Raw genomic sequence first — 15838 nt, 5'->3', positions numbered from 1 at the left:
ATAGGTCTCCACAAGTGTCAGTGGTTGCTGTGGGCAAAAAGCTTGTTTGTATAATAACGAACATATTTTCATATTCCTCCTTGGAATTGAACATTAGCAACCATGATAATGAGAAACAGCAGGAGTCTAGGATTTGATGGTGTGTCTTGGTCTTTAGCAAAATTATAAACACTGTGACCTTCAGGACAAGCCTTAAAGCTGTGGGAAAGAACACTAAAAACTGGAGTTCAAAAATATGTAATTTCAGAACTGTATAAAATATAAGGATGCAATATGAATTGTATAAGGAGCATCACAGATCTAAGGGAACAGAGGCAGCTGCACTATGAGCCAACTTGTCAGAAAGATGCTAAGGAAGGAGATAAAGAGACTCAGGGAGGGGCAATCACAGGAGGGTAAGCATATTCTTGAGCAAGTTAGGTCTAACAGTGGTAGAAGTGCTAATTTCACCCAGCTAGCTTACTGTTTGTGCTTAGCAGAGGCAGGCAGAGCTTTGAATTTCTTGGCAATGTTTATAAAAAGTGTTTGCTGTTCCTCCTAAGAATCAAGGAGTTTGGGGTCAAGGGGTGATGGTTGATGGGATAATTAAAAGGGAACCCGGGGTCAAAACTGCATTGATATGTAAATTAAAGCTGGTCTTTTGGTGTGCAAGAAATGAACTTTTGAGAGAATTTTTAGAATAGCAAGGGACAACTGCTTGGAGAAATGTCTCGAGCGGAACATAGAGAAATGTGGAAAGCTGTCTCAAGCAGAATGTAGGGAGGCAGCTTGCAACCCCCAATTTTGAATTTGGGTCATCTGTTTCACCTCTCTCAGACACTCCTTCTCTCAGAACCCCTTTCCAAGCTGATGCATATGTGCAGGCAAAACACCCATACCCATAAAATAAAAATGTATAAGAAAACAATGAATGAATGAGAAAAGGGTGAATGAAAGTATCCTGCCTCTGTGTAGCCTAAGGTTATTAAATGATAATCCCTGTACCAGATGAGGAGTACCTCCCTGTGAGCTGCTAGCCACAGAGGCCCAGAAACACCCCAAATATCCCACGGTATTGCCAATGTCCTTGGTTGCTTATCAGACATAGATCTTAAGACCTTATTGACAAGGCACCCGATGTTTGGAATGCTGAAGACTGAAATCAATGGCTGTTTCTTCCCACTTGCTAAACTTTCATAATTTTAGAAGGTTCTATGCAAGCTGTTGGGAATGAAGAGCCATCAACTGATGTAGAACCCACCATCCACAATAGTGACCTGACTGGATAGCTCTGCCCATTGATACAGTAGTGGCATGACTATTTGTCTGATAACCAGCCTCTTTCTAATTGGATTTGAGGCCAGCAGTCTAGAAGGGAATTCAGGTCTGGCACTGTAAGCTTGGTCAAGAACATGATTGGGGAATCATAGGCTCTTGGGAAGAATTTATTACTGTTTTCATAAAGGGATATAGTGTCCAGCTGCCTTCTAAATTCTTATGTGTACACTACAGATTAGTACTGATCTCATCTCTCCTCAGGGAGGCAATTTTTTACAGTTGGACAGTGGGCAGATGTCTACTAAAGGAATGAACTGAATATAAAGTCTGTGAATTCAGAGCCACCAAGTGAGATCTTACCAACAAAATAAGCAACAATTTAAAAACCTCCCTTGGCTGGTCAAAGTGGTACCTGTCTTTAATTCTAGTACTTGGGAAGCAGAGGTAGGCAGATCTCTGCATTTCAGACCACCACAGTGAGGCCCTGTCTCGGAAAAAAATGAGTTAAATTTAGAAGACAACACTGTTTTGCTCTAACCAATCAATTTCCCATCTTTAAAATTAAAGTAAACTTGTGAGATTTTGCAGAAAATAATCTTAAATGAAAGAAAAGACCCTCAGCCTCCTGTTGTGCATACCTTTTACAGTGGCTCATTGCCACCAGCACATCTTCAATATTGTTCCATGTTTAGTATATAGAAAAATATTGACAGTAAACTGGTCTGAAGTTGTCCCTGGGCCTTCTGTCTCCAGCTGAGGGTCCAGAAGTGTCGATTAATGGTCCTTGCCTCCCTGGTAGAACCTGGAGTACCCTGAGGGATTAACACAAGTATGACCAAAGGATGGAATTGATGGTTCTAAGAAAAATACTGCAGGAGGCATAGCATACTCCGATCAGCACCGTTCATGCACACGCGGATCCTTTCCTCCTGACTATCTACAAGAAAAGAGAGACCTGCTTAGTTACTTCAAACAGTAGTCCAGAGACCATCAAAGGTATATGTCAACTTCAATATCCCCTAAGTATCAAAAGGAGGTGTGCCACCCTAAAATTGTTTTTGACTGCATGTGTGAGGTACACTTCGTGATCTCAGTATTCTGAAGATGGTGACGGGACCGTTAAAATTCAGGGTGTGTGCTGAAGCTATAGGGCTGTGGTAGAGCAGATTTTTTTTTTTTTACAGTATGAAGAAGACTCAGCACCAGAAACCCGGGCTACACAGCAAGAACTTACATCAAAAATTGCAAGTCAGGAGAACTGGAAGATGACAAACGGCACTCAGGTACTGCTGGACATAGTCTCAAGAAAACAACTTATGGGGGCACCAGCAATCAGAAATTCAACAAATAATCTAAACAGCTATGGTGAGGTGTGAGCACGCTGGTTAAGAGAGAAAGAGGCTGAGAAAAGCACTCTGGTAGGTTCTGACCACTGACAGAGCAGGACAGCCTCTATGAATCACGCTCCTAAGAAACGCAGAGCAGGCCCTGCGCTGCCCGGCCTCCTTCACTGAGTTCATCACTCCTAGCAGAAGTGCCACCAGCATGGCTGATAAACTGCCCTACAAACTTGTGGACATTGGACTGGCTGCCTGGGGACGGAAGGCCCTGGACATAGCCGAGAAGGAGATGCCAGTTTGATGCGCATGCGGGAGATGTACTCAGCCTCCAAGCCACGGAAGGGCGCTCGCATTGCTGGCTGCCTGCACATGACTGTGGAGACTGGTGTCCTCATTGAAACTGGTGTCTCGTGGCCCTGGATGCTGAGGTGCGGTAGTCCAGCTGCTATATTTCCACTCAGGACCATGTAGTGGCTGCCATTGCCAAGGCTGGCATTCCAGTGTTTGCCTAGCAAGGCGAGACAGATGAAGAGTATCTGTGGTGCATTGAGCAGACGTTGCACTTCAAGAATGGACTGCTCAACATGATTCTGGATGATGGCAGTGACCTTACTAACCTCATCCACACCAAATACCCACAGCTTCTGTCAGTCACCTGAAGTATCTCTGAGGAGACCACAACTGGAGTCCACAACCTCTACAAGAGGACGGCCAATGGAATACTGAAGGTGCCTGCCATTAATGTCAACAATTATGTCACCAAGGACAAGTTTGACAACCTCTATGGCTGCCAGGAATTCCTCAGAGACGGCATCCAACGGGCCACAGATATGATGATTGCAGGCAAAGTGGCAGTGGTTGTGGGCTGTGGTGATGTGGGCAAGGGTTGTGCCCAGGTCCTGAGGGGTTTCTGGATCTGAGTCATCATCACTGAGATTGACCCCATCAATCCACTGAAAGCTGCCATGGAGGGCTATGAGGTAACCAGCATGGACGAGGCCTGTAAGAAGGGAGCATCCTTGTCACCACCACAGGCTGTGTTGATATCATCCTTGGCTGGCGCTTTGAACAGATGAAGGAGTATGCCATTGTTTATAACGCTGGACGCTTCAATGTGGAGATTGATGTGAAGTGGCTCAATGAGAACGCTGTGGAGAAGGTGAATATCCAGCCCCAGATGGACCACTAGTGGATAAAGAATGGGTACCACATCATCTTGCTGGCTGAAGGCCATCTGGTCAACCTGGGCCGCCCCAGCTTCATGATGAGCAACTTCACGAACCAGGTGATGGCACAGATTGAGCTGTGGACACACCCAGATAAATACCCTGTGGGGGTTCACTTCCTGCCTAAGAAGCTGGATGAGGCAGCGGCTGAAACCCACCTGGGCAAGCAGAATGTGAAGTTGACCAGGCTGACTGAGAAGCAGGCTCAGTACCTGGACTGAGAAGCAGGCCCACTACCTGGGCATGTCCATTAACAGCCCCTTCAAGCCTGATCATTGCTGCTGCTGAGGGCTGGGACTGCCTTTCACCTTCCAGCTGCCATCCTTGTTCCGGGCCCTACCTCTCCTTCCCAAGAGCAAATGTCACCAACTTTGCAGTTGCTTTGCCAGTGTTTCACCCCCTCCTCTGCCCACCCTCATCTCCACTGTGGTTGGTCTTCCTGTCTTTGGCTTCTGTTGTATTCCTCATACTGTTCCCTGTGTGGCAGGGAGAACAGAGAGGTACCTGGGAGGCATCCACAGGAGACATGAGCTTAGAAGTCTTGGAAGTCCTAAGACTGGATGTTACTGGTGGTCACAAGTCCATGCACCTTACTATCCAGACTCTCACTTGGTCTTTAGATCTGTGTGCTTGGTTTACAGATCTGCTGGTTTTTCAGTCTAGGATCTGAGAAGGAGCTCTACCACAGGGTAGGAACCACTGGAGTTGGAAGGCTCCTGAGAGCTTGGCCTTTTTACTGTTGGGCCGTCTCTTAAACCTCCTAATACTGAGTTGATATACTATTTGGAATGTTCACAAAGGAAGATTAAAATACAGTTTCTAGTGAAAAAAATAAAGAAAAAAGAAACTCAGAGCAAGTTCCAAGGGGCAATATGTTGAAACCCTACAACCGAATGCTGCGAGATCACAGAAAATGAACTTTGGATCAGTGACCAGAGAACCTGTGAGAGCTGAAGTCTGCCTGGGAACTCTCACAGGGCATCGTAAGGGCTGCACAGGAATGGATGGGCCCAGCATTGACGGCTGCACCCTTGAATGATCCCAGTGTGTGCTGAGCGTCTCAGACTCTGCTGGTGCAGTGCTGCCCACACACCGAGACCTCAGTGATCGTCTGATCATCCTGAGGAAGACTCAGCATTAGAATGGACCTATTTCTATCTCCACTGACATCTCGTCATTCCTTAATAATCAAAGTAGCATTTGCAGCCCAGCTGCTCTCCTCTCTACTCTTCCCATGTCTGTTTTCCTCCACGCTTACTGTCTTCAATGCATTATAGTTAAAGCACTAAATGTACCGAATAATAACAACAGCAGCAACAACAACAACAACAACAACAACAACAACAACAACAACAACAGCAACAACAAACACTACACTAAGAGACAAAAGAGACAAACGGCAAGCCAGCGGCCCTTCCAAATAATCACTGATTTCTTATCAGAAACTTCAAAGGACACAGTGACTTTGAAGGGTGGATCTTAAGTTCAGAAAGTTCTTAAATGCCAATTAGACTATTGTACTGAAAAAAAATTTTCAAAATTGGGGGGGGGGTGGAGAAATGGCTCATCCATTAAGAGCACTCTCGGCTCTTGCAAAGGATTTAGGTTTGGTCCTAGGACAAGCATGGCGCCTCACAAGTCTGACTCCAGCTCCAAGGGACCTAACACAGCTCTACTGGCCTCCACAGGCATGCTGTACACATGCTACGCTTAGCATCATTCAGGAAAGACATGTGTGCACATCAAATGAAAACAAACGATATCTTTAAGAAAATATATAGACAGAAGAGGGAATTTCTTTTGCAATAGTCAAAATTGAAAAAGAAAGGAAAATAGTCCGTGACTGAAAAGGACAGACAAGATGGATTTGTGAGCACTAATACAGGTCTATAAAGTATACTTTAAGGAATTCTTTGATCTGAAGGGAGGGATTGTTGGAGAACCCTGCTATTAAGGTCACAGTCCCCCTGACTGGATGGGTTTCTGAGCTTGGTGCAAAATGTAAGAGTCTCTTTCTCAGCCAGGTTTCCCCGCCTCTGCCTGACTTTGTCTGCAGAGTGTCCCTAAACAGAGTTGGGTGGTCTTGTCTGGCCTTGTCTGAAAACAACATTTCTGTAGTTGCTCCTGGAAAATAAAAAGTTAGATGAGAAAACCGCTAAGCTGTATCCATATCATTTTAATTCCCTATTAAAACAGGAAGATCTGGGGCTGGGGATTTAGCTCAGTGGTAGAGCGCTTACCTAGGAAGCGCAAGGCCCTGGGTTTGGTCCCCAGCTCCGAAAAAAAGAACAAAAAACAAAACAAAACAAAACAAAACAAAAAACAAAAAACAAAAAAAAAAAAACAAAACAAAACAGGAAGATCTGAACCAGGTTTGGCAAGGTGTCCCAGCAGGTAAAGGTACTGTTTGTTTGTTTGTTCATTCATTTCTCTTCTAGTCCCAGGCGCTTCAGGGACTGCACCTTACCACACAGACGTGGTCAAGTTCAAGAACCGCACCACACACAACCAATCCTGAAAATGGCACAGAAACGGCATGTGGCGCTTAAATAGGTATGCCCCCCATAGACTCAAGTGTTTGAAATATTAGCCGTAGGGAGTGGCACTGCTAAGAGGAAGTGTGTCACTGTGGAGGCCGGCTCTGAGATCATATATACTGTCGAGTTCTACCCAGTGTGAACAGTCTCCTCCTTGCTGCCTGTAGACAAAGATGCAGAAGTCTCAACTGCTTCTCCAGTACCATGTCTGTCTGCCATGTTTCCCACCATAATGATATTGAACTAAACTGAAAGCCAGCCTCAGTTAAAAGTTTTCCTTTATAAGAGTTGCCTTGATCATGGTGTCTCTTCACAGCTCTGAAGCCCTACCTAACACACGGCGTCATGAAACCCCAGTCATTAAGGTATGAAATTTTTTAGAGGGTCAAGCCTGAGTTCCTGAGGAGCATGCACTTTGCCAAGAGGTGCAAGAAAGGCCTGAAGAAGAGCAGACAATTTATACTTGTGCAAAGGCCATTGCAGCCCTTGTGAAACCTAAGGTGGTTAAGTCTAAGATACCAAAGAACCAGAACACAGCCAAGAGTTGAAAACTCTGTAACCCAATTTTAATTGCAACCAAGCCCAAGGTTCAAACCAACACAGAGGTACAGCTCCATTTCAGGCCCAGGTCCAAAGGTGCCCAGCCCCTGTGAAGGCCCCATAGACAAGACTTCTGTCCGTATGAAGACAGAAGGACTGGTATGACACAGTTACATGCTATGTTCAGGTGATCAGGGCCCTAAGCTGTTTTTACAAATAAACTCAAGGGAAGATTTGTTATAAACAAACAAACAAACAAAGTGAGCTAGCTATGTCCAGAAATTGAGATTTATAGAATATCGGTGGGAAATGTGATACATTTTTATATTTGTGATTTTATATTTTATATTTTAGATTTTAGATTTTAGATTTGTGTCCTAGCCTTCCTCCTGTTCCTGTGATAAACCCCAAGCAAAACCAGCTCAGGAAGAAACGGTTTATCCAGTTTACAGCCTATCACCTAGGGAAGCAGAGAGGAAATTCAAGGTAGGAACTGGACAGAGGCCACGGAGGGGGTACTGGTTACTGGTTTGCTTCCCATGGCTTGTTCAGCTTGGTTTCTTGTATAACCCAGGACCACTTGTCAGGAATGGAACTGCCCATGGTGGGCTGGGCCTTCCTGCACCAACCATCAATCAAGAAAATTTCCCACACACATGCCCACAGGCCACCTGAGGGAGGCAATTTCTTAACTGAGATTCTGCTTTCTCAGATAACCCCAGACAATTACTAACCAGAATAATCTGAATTATCAGCTTTTAAAGGCAATCCAAAGGTCCTAGGTCTTGAAATGTGAAGAAAGGAGATGGAGAAAGTGTATCTAATTTTTAGTGTGATGGAATTCTGATTGCAATATTGACCTTGGAAAAATAATGTGAAATAACAGCAGAGAAATAAATATTGTGCTTCACTGTTCTCATTTCTTTTTCTTTCAAGTATTAAGGCAATGAATTTGAATTCAACTGTTTTATAAAACCATTTTCATCATTTAAATACTAGTTTTCACTTTAAAGAATAAAAGAATTGATATATAAAAGGTAATCCTATTCCATCATCCAGGAAGTTATATTGGTATTGGTCTTTCCAGCACAATTTCAGTCAATGAGTACCAGCATAAGAAATCATGACGCACACGGATACTGTTGCTGTCGGCGGGCTCACAGTTCCGGTTATGGGGCCGATGCACTGGCGCCACCTGCTGCTGAATATCAGAAACAGTTCAGCACCTGTTACCTTAGCGTTTCAAATGGACAGATGCATGCATGCACATACATCATATCAGCAACATTTTATTATTTGTATTTTAAAGAAAAACTTAAGCTAGGTGTGCCGGCTCATCCTTGCAATCCCATCAAGGTTCTGGGAAGATAAGAATGTTTGATTTTTCTCTCTCCTGTTTTTATTTGCAAAGCCCATACTATTTACTTACTGAATTGCCCGTATAATTTGAAATATGAAGTTCGAGTAAGGTATGGTGACTCACAGAACGCTGGAGGCAGAGGTAGGAAGTGATCACTCTACAAGTTATATGCCAACCTGGGCTACAAGGTGAGTTCCAGGCCACTTGGAACTATATAATGAGATTCTGTGTCAGAGAGAGGGAGGGAGAGGGGGGAGAGAAAATATACATATGATGAGAACTAGAATCAAGTTCAGTAGAGTATTTGCCTAGCAGGGTGAGGCCCTGTGTTTGATTTCCCAGCACCACAAAGTAATCAATAAATGAGATGTCAGAGGGACCAGAAAATAAACTTAATAACTTTTTATTTAAATATCCTGCATTACTTAGAGAGCTATTGTTTCGTGAGTCTAAAGTTTTTTTTTAAAAAAAATGCAGTGCACAGTTTTTGGCTAGAGCAACTGTCTTCCATAATCGGCCAACATGACAAGCAAGGAGGGAAAGAGGAGAATTTCTCAAAGCATGTTCCTTATGAGTTTGTAAAAACATGGAGTTATTCCTTTGGATATATATCCTCGAGAAGGGTGGTGGTTTTGACAGCAATAGAATGCCAGCCTGGGCTAGAAGGTGAGTTCACACTGTTCAGGGAGAAAAGCCCCATGAATTTAACTAGAGAAGTCCACGATCTCACTCGGTGAGCTGCTGGCATTTGTTGTAGACAAACGAGTGAAGGGGAAGAGTCTTGCCAAGATGGGGTGTGTGTGTGTGTGTGTGTGTGTGTGCGCGCGCAGGCGTGTGTGTGTGTGTGTGTGTATGTGTGTGTGTCAAGCACGTTAAACACTCTAAGAGTTGATACAGCTTTCTGAAATAAATGAAGAGAAATGATGAGGAAAAGTGGGAGGAGGAGAAGGGTAGCAGGTTCACTCAGTGGAAATACCAGCCTGCTGCTCCCACAAGCCCTGTGAGGACCAACAGAAAGAACCAGAGCCACTGAAACCCCTTTCCATTAACACACGGCTTCATAGAGCTACAGACAGAAGAGGGAGACCTGGACTGTGAAAGGGTTTTTCTTAAATTGAAAAGTGGTGGGTTCTACCAAAAAAGAAATCTTTGTTTTATTTCATTTCACCTTCCCTTATTTAAATTTACTGGTTGGTTCTGGTTCACTAGAAGATGTGGCTTAGTGAAGAACAAATGCACTCTGCTGAGTATAAAATGGTCAAGTATTTATAAAATGTTTCTACTGACTTCAAGACAATTCTTCTAAAAAATTTATTTATTTTTATATAAATACACTACAGCTGTCTTCAGACACACCAGAAGAGGGCATCAGATCCCATTACAGATGGTTGTGAGCCACCATGTGGTTGCTGGGATTTGAACTCAGGACCTCTGGAAGAGTGGTCGGGTGCTCTTAACCACTGAGCCATCTCTCCAGCCCAAGGCAATTCCATGGGGAAAAGATGTAAAAAAAAAAAAAAAAAAAAAAAAAAAAAAAAAAAAAAAAAAATCAGTGGAAAATCAGGCATGGGGTGTACCTCTTACTTCACCACGTGGGAGGTTGATATAGGAAACTCTTGAGTTCAAGACCAACCTAGAATATAAAGCCAGCCCTTGTATCAATGCTGAAAATGTCAACTGCTGTATGACACTTGAACCCTGGACTCAACAGTGTTCTCTGTACTGCTCTTTAGACCCACACCCATGCCAGTGGTGACCACTGTATGACTTGTTGAGCCCCAGATCTTTATCTGTGGCGATCTCTGTATTATCGCTGAGATTCAGGCCTGTGTCAGTGGCAATTAGTGTATTATTGTTGAGCTCCAGAGAAGCTAATTACCCAGAACTTTATTATGAACGCCTAGACTAAGCCATTATTATGAATGACTAGACTAGATTAAGAATCAAGAATTGGTCAATGACGTACCTAACCCCTTATGAGTTAAGTACTAGGTGGGAAATGCTTTCACCAAGGAACAGGATAAAAATAGTGGTGTAGGGGTTGGGGATTTAGCTCAGTGGTGGAGCGCTTGTCTAGCAAGCGCAAGGCCCTGGGTTCGGTCCCCAGCTCTGAAAAAAAGAAAAGAAAAAAAAATAATGGTGAAAATATGTCTTTGATGTAATAAAAACAAATACTAAAAATCTCCAAATAAATTAACAAGTACTTGGAAAACAAACGTCAAGGATGGAATAGTTATTATTAGGGTCTAGAATAGACTCAAAAGATTAGTTTCAGCATGTAGAAGAACACATAAAAAGCAATCTAGACAACCCAATACTTCTTACAGTGTTCCAGAAAGAGGAGAGACAAACGTTTTCCCTATGAGCCTGAGCACCTGAGTTTCATCTAACTCACAAAAGTTATCCTCTGGGGGCTGGGGATTTAGCTCAGTGGTAGAGCCCTTACCTAGGAAGCGCAAGGCCCTGGGTTCAGTCCCCAGCTCCGGAAAAAAAGAACCAAAAAAAAAAGTTATCCTCTGACCTCCACGTGCACAACACGGCATACAAAACTTGAAAGTTTACCAACGAAATTTCCCAGACATGATATTTTTAAAATGTATATTATTATTGTGAGTGCAGGCATCTGCCAAAGTGCATATATGGAAGTCAGATTTTAACTTTTGAGCTAGTTCTTTTGTTCCACTGTGGGTTTCAGGACTGAACTCAGTGGGGTCAGGCTTGCACACAAACATTTTTATCCACTGCACCTCTTACTGGTCTCCATACCTGAAAATTTGAGTTTCTAGATTAAAATTTACTGCAATGACCTATGACCTATAACACTTAAATCCTTGAAGCTGAAAACTGATAACAGATCAGAAAAGCTTCCAAGACAAATGAAAGCAGCACACACAGCTGTCAACAGGCTGTAGACATCTGGGTAACAATGACTTTAAAACAATTCATTTTCACAGTTCTATGGCAGAAATGTGTTGCCAGTCTGCAATGCCATAAACAGATAAACCATCGCTCAAGTTGAACAGGATAAGTAATTTCACTATGCAATAAACACTTTCAGCTGTGTAGGAACTCCCAAATGTTCCTCTTAAGCACAAGTTCTCATAACTTTACTTAGGGATATGTGGTTAAAGGGGGGTGGGTAGAAGTGAAAAGAAATATAAAACAGATGGGTGGGTGGGATGAGAAGGAGGATTCAGAAAACACTGAAGACAGAGTAACTTCATGGATCAGACCTTTGGCAGAGGCCACTGGAAAGAAACCTATGGTGAAAGTTTTGCTGTCTAGGGGTCTGGATCTGGGTCATTTTCTCTGCCAGGCAAAGATTCATTTCCTCTGATATGCAAAGAATTAAAAGGTAGGGAGACATCATGAGAGGCACAGGCAGTGGTGGGGAAAGGGCCAGACCTGGAGCACAACAGACAGAATCAGCCTGTAAAGATGGCTTTAATTAGGGGTAAACACACACCCATGCACGCACACATACATGCATACATACCACACACACATGCACACACACCACACACACATGCACACACACCACACACACACATGCACACATGCACACATACATACACACACATGCACACACTCACACATACATGCACTCACATACACACATACCACACACGCATGCACACATACACCACATACACACCACACACACATGCACACCACACACACATGCACACACACCACACACACATACACACACACCACACACACACATGCACACATGCACACATACATACACACACATGCACACACTCACACATACATGCACTCACATATACACACACACCACACATGCATGCACACATACACCACATACACACCACACACACATGCATACCACACATACATGCACACACGCCACACACATACACACACATGCAAACACACCCACATACCATATACATACACCACACACACACACATGCACACACCACACATGACACACACACACATGCACACATGCACACACATACCACACACACACATGCATGCACACACACACACATGCAAACACACCCACATACCATACACATACACCGCACACACACATGCACATACCACACACACCACACATACCACACACACACATGCACACATGCACACACATACCACACACACACATGCATGCACACACACACACACACACCGGGTAGGGTGGAAGGAGCTTAGGAAAACTGAAGCCTGAAACTTCATTCTCTCTTAGAAGGTTTGGGGCTGGAGTGAAGTCCTTGAAAGATCTTTGTGGTTGCTGTATTTGAAAACACTTGGGATGGCTGATTGGTACACAGCTATTGGGTAAACAAGCCCTGATCCAGCCTTGAACTTGGAGAGCCAGTGAGCCAGTCCATCAGCAGGGAGCTGGGAAGAAGGACTGAGAGACCTTTGTTTGAAGCTGCTAGGCTTTTGTCTCAGGTCAGGAGAGTGTGGAAGTTAATCATCTTTGTTACTGTTATTACCATCCTTTACCTAGTCATAAATTCTTTCCCTATGTGCTTGCCAATCAGGGCATCTGTCTAACTCATAGTCCCTCAAAAGGGAAAGGACTTTTTAGGAAACTCTAAGAGCATCCATGAATTTGAAGATTACAGTGGAAGCAGAGGAGGAGGGAGAAGACTTACAGGCAATAAAGAAAGATATAATGACGATGTTACCAAATGTCAGGATCACAGCCTGTGCCCAAGCCAGGTTCATCCACACAGTAAGCCAAATAAAAGAGTCAAAATAATAGTGGAGAGGAGGAAAAGGAGATTTATTCAGTGTGACCACACTGGGGTGAGAGACAAAGAGAGCCAATGAAATCTTACACCTGGCTTAATTCCTGCAATAAAACTTAAATAAAGGGTAAAGATAAACATTCCGTGCTCAGGCAGGCAGATCTCTGAGCTCCGGGGCAGCCTGGTCTACAGAGCAAGTTCCTGGACAGCCAGGGCTACACAGAGAAACTTTGTCTTGAAAAACAAAACAAATACATGAAAAGATATGCAGTGCAGGTCAAAGTGTGGTCCCACCCACCGCTGACCCATCTCAGTATCTTTGCTTCAGTTTCATCCTGTAAGGTTGTCAGGACCTTGTGACTTCTCTTTCCAGGGGAGATAAGCCACATCTTTGACTGGAACCTTTTCCTTCTCTTAGCATGGAATTCCTGGGGGGATAACCATTTCTTTAGAGTCCATTGTTTTAATAGTCTGGTAGAGTAAGTGGGACACGAGTGTCTCTTTAGGATATTTCTGTCAGGTCTGTTGACATGCTTTGCAAAATTATAGAAAGGTATGATAAGGATCTTAAAAACAAAAAAACAAAACAAAACAAAACAAAACAAAACAAAACAAAAAACCAGGAACTCATAAGTCAAAGCTCAAATAGACACTGAAAATGCGTTCTTGGATTTTATGGGAGTATCACCTCCTAAGGTCCCTCCCCACCTGCAGTTTGCTGGGCTCACCCTTTGCCTGCCTCTGCTCTCTAGGATGTGTAGCTTTTATCTTGTTGTGGGGGTAGGGGTGGTTAAATTTTGCTTTTGTCTGTTGGCAGAAATTTTTTACTTTCCTTTTATTGGATTATTTTCTTTATTCACATTTCAAATGCTATCCCCTTTCCCCGTTTCCCCTCTGGCAACCCCCTATCCCCTCCCCCTCCCCCTGCTTCTGTGAGGGTCCCCCCCCACTCCCTCCCTCCTTTCTGCCCTGGCATTCCCCTACACTGGGGCATTGAGCCTTCACAGGGCCAAGGGTTTCTCCTCCCACTGATGCCTGACAATGCCATCCTCTGCTACATATGAGGCTAGAGCCATCAGTCGCTCCATGTGTATTCTTTTGTTGGTGGTTTAGTCCCTGGGAGCTCTGGGGTATCTGGTTGGTTGATATTGTTGTTCTTCCTATGGGGTTGCAAACGCCTTCAGCTCCTTCAGTCCTTTCTCTAACTCCTCCATTGGGGACCCATGCTCAGTCCAATGGTTGGCTGCAAGCATCTGCCTCTGTATTTTTCAGGCTCTGGCAGAGCCTCTCAGGAGACAGCTGTATCAGACTCCTGCCAGCAAGCACTTCTTGGCATCCACTATAGTGTCTGGGTTTGGTGACTGCATGTGGGATGGATCCCCAGGTAGGGCAGTCTCTGGATGGCCTTTCCTTCAGTCTCTGCTCCACAAATTGTCTCCATATTTCCTTTATCCTTGTCTGTGCAGTGCAATGTGGGCTTCAGAATCCCCAAGTTAAGCATCAAAGAGACAATGGAGATGGGGAATATGAGCCTGAGTCTGCATGATCCCTCCCCTCTATCCCTACCTGGCTTGGAACTCCCTTTCCCTCCTCTTTTGACTCCTTTTGGAGAAGCAGGCCCTGGGGAAGGGATGAGACAGAAAGGGCATAAGGAGGCTAAAACAGGCACAATAAAAACAGTAAAAAGGCACCATAAAAATACACACAATAAAAGCATGCTAAAACGTTCATGTATTACCATACTAGTAAACCATCAAAGGTGAGAGCTGAAATGCAGCTTTAAAAGGAAGGAAACTGAGGTGGAATAGTGAGTTGATCTGCCAATCTGTTTTAAAATGCAAAATTAACAGATAAGCTTTAAGTAATAAATAGAATAAAATAAATAGAAAAGGCCCCATTTCTGAAGCTACTGAGGGGAGAGGTGCTGATTCTTAGGGTTGAACTGGAGTTAGAAGGTAAAGGGTGTTAGTCCTCTGAGGCAGCATAAAGAGATAGAAGGCAGAAAAAGACCAGAGTCTGACCTTCAACAGATGGGACTGTTACCTTCAGGATAATTGTTCAAGAAAGTGTGTGTGTGTGTGTGTGTGTGTGTGTGTGGCCATCTAGAACATGATGACACCAATTTTTTTTTCCTATATTAACCATTGGTTTTCTCTAGTACAAGACCCACACCCCTGTCTTAAGACCTGTGCCTCTTGTTAGGACCCAACTCTTCTTGGCTTGGCCAGGTCATCAGAAAAAAAAAGCCACAAGAGGTGGGTTCTCTCAGTCCCACTCCCTATGCCCCAGGATGGACTCTTGTAGAGAAAATCTCTTGTGCAATGTATGGATGCAACATCTGTCAACTGAAGCTGATTAGCCTGTAGCTGAGGTAGAAAATAGAAGATGGGACATCCGGGAAGCAAAAAGGATTCTGGGATAGAGCCAAGTACAAAAGGAATTCCTTGGGAACATGAAGGAGGTCAAAAGCATAGAAGCTGAGCAGAGAGGTAAGCAGCCATATGGCAGAACTTAGGTTAGAATGTATGGGATTGAAGAGTCTTTTTAATTCCACTTAGTCTCCACTTAGAGACTAGGTCATGGACCATTTGCTATCTACTCTAGGTATAAGGTACTCTGCTTCTGTAGCTGTTCTGCCTATCTGAATTGCTCTGGGGCTATAAGCTATAGTCTCCAGTTTAACACCTTGATGTGAGAAAACCTTGACAGGGAATTGTGCTTCTCTAAGTCTCTGAAACAGAAGGGGAGGGAGGCTTGCCTCCGCCCTTTGTTCTCAACACTTTTATGACTTTCAGAGTGTACATTCACATGGTAAACAGCTCACTACAAGTTTATATATACATTCGAGTCA

General features: G+C 43.9%; 1 pseudogene; it reads left to right on the top strand.

Annotated features, from left to right (window-relative positions):
* The first annotated feature begins 2723 nt into the window (after window positions 1–2723).
* On the top strand, window positions 2724–4044 carry Ahcy-ps6 (adenosylhomocysteinase, pseudogene 6; annotated as a pseudogene).
* The last annotated feature ends 11794 nt before the right edge of the window (window positions 4045–15838 follow it).

This window comes from Rattus norvegicus, chromosome 15 (assembly GCF_021556685.1).
Source record: "Rattus norvegicus strain SHRSP/BbbUtx chromosome 15, alternate assembly SHRSP_T2T, whole genome shotgun sequence".
Lineage (NCBI taxonomy): Eukaryota > Metazoa > Chordata > Mammalia > Rodentia > Muridae > Rattus > Rattus norvegicus.
Note: the sequence above shows the minus strand (reverse complement) of the source record. Positions and strands in the feature narration are given on the sequence as shown.